Raw genomic sequence first — 1,847 nt, 5'->3', positions numbered from 1 at the left:
TCTCTCTCTCTCTCTCTCTCTCTCTCTCTCTCTGGTATGATAGATTATTGGGTGGGCGGTTGGCAGGCGCTCCGGGGTCGTTTGGCGTGGTTTGCTCCTTCTTTCCTCTATCAAACATCAGTCGTTACTATTTGTCCTGCTTCTTTTCTTTGTATTTTGCCATCTGTTAACTCATCTAATCGTTTGTACTTATATAATCTAATTGTGCTGCAAGTCATCAAGTGTAGCAAAACTCTTGCTAAAACTAAGGGTTATTGGGACTGTGTGAATTTATTGAATTAACTTTTGAACCATGTAAATCAGGTGCTGATTTACCTTTTTCTGATCCTGTTGCCTTTTCGTAAGTGTCCGTAACTCCCAAAGTCTTTGTCGATTGTTGCAGAATAGTTGTTTCTTTTATATTTAGTAAATGTTCTTTTCTTAAACCTTCAAGTCTGTTGCCTTTGGGATAAGGAACAAGTTTCTAATTTTTAAAAAATCACTCTGGCCTCGTAGAGCCTTTTTCAACAGTAGCACATAATGTGAACAGTCTGAAAAGAGCCCAATGCTTTGGACTATTTGCTTGCACAGTGGTTCACGATGACTTTGAATTTCAAAAGTTGCATAGCGCACAAGGTGGTAAATTAATATGTGGCCCTTTTTGCTATAATTTCTGGCCTAGTCGAAGTGGCTCCCGATCTGAAACTGAAACAAAAAGTTTGCCCGAGCGTGCTGTAGTAGAATACTTTCAGTGCTCACTCACTGTTTCTGAGGTGGCGTGGGTAGCCTAGTGGTCAGGCTACCGGACTCGTAATCGTGAGGTTGCGGGTTCAGGGGGGTTCGAGCCTAAACTCGGTCCGACGTTGTGTCCTTGGGAAAGGCACTTTACACGAACTTCCCACTTGACTCAGTCCTTTCGGAGATGGACGTTGAACTCGGAGGCCCGGCCTCTTAAATAACCTAATTGTGTTGATAGGGGCGTTGAAATCATACAATTTTTTCACTGTTTCTGAATGCGCATGTCTGTTTCCTCTCTGCTGAAACGTGCCCTTGACCTTCAGAGATAAGGATTCTGTCAGACGGCGCTTTTACTTTCTCCTTCTACCTCCTCATTAGTAGAGAGGCACATTTTTGGCTCTAGTAGTTATTGGCTTATCTCGCGTCATTGACAGAGGTATGCTAGCAATGATCAATGAATGCCCCACACACGCACACACACACACGCGCGCGATTCTGTTACTTCATCAAGCAATTTATTTCCTCCTATTTCCCCCGATTTGTTGTTGTTGTTTTGTTTTTTTTGTGGGGCGGGGCGTCTGCCATGTTAGAATGTGTGGAGCCCCAACGTTTTGCAAGGCCGATTTTGTAGGAAGTGTCCTTTTTGGAAACAGCTGAACTTATCATCGTGGCTGGGGGTAGGGGCGGGTTGTCTTTTTGTTGTTGTTGTTGATGTTGTTATTGTTGTTGATGTGGTTGTTTTCTCTTTTTTGGTCTAATTTTTTTAACTTTCATTTTTTTTTTAAAGGGGGTGGGGGATTATCTTTTTATTGCTTATTGTTCTTATCTTGCACATTTCTTTTAACAATTGAAGGGGGAGGGGGTAAAAGTTATATTTTTATTATTTTTTAAATGTTTTTTTTATTTTATTTTGCATGATTTTCTTTAAGAGGGGGAGGGGAGGGTGGGTGTTTGATCATCGGATGATAGTACGACTGAAATCTTCCAGACCTTGCTTGTTCCGGGTTCTTTGAGGACTCCAGTATCTTCTGTGTGTCCTTCCATTTATCCGGACCAGTTGTTGTGCGTGTCTTTGGGTACGATGTGTGAAGCATGATGCTAAAGGCCAATTCGCTGAGGCTGAGGGGGGG

General features: G+C 42.4%; 1 protein-coding gene across 1 annotated transcript in view; it reads left to right on the top strand.

The window, feature by feature from the left end:
- The window catches only part of LOC106012215 (protein patched homolog 1), a gene marked incomplete at its 5' end in the record, with an annotated part of 12,988 nt that overhangs the window by 3,375 nt on the left and 7,766 nt on the right, over nucleotides 1–1,847 (top strand).

This window comes from Aplysia californica, unplaced genomic scaffold (genome assembly GCF_000002075.1).
Source record: "Aplysia californica isolate F4 #8 unplaced genomic scaffold, AplCal3.0 scaffold00292, whole genome shotgun sequence".
In the NCBI taxonomy this organism is placed as follows: domain Eukaryota; kingdom Metazoa; phylum Mollusca; class Gastropoda; order Aplysiida; family Aplysiidae; genus Aplysia; species Aplysia californica.
The sequence above is the reverse complement of the archived record's forward strand: the minus strand, read 5'-3'. Positions and strand labels throughout refer to the sequence as shown.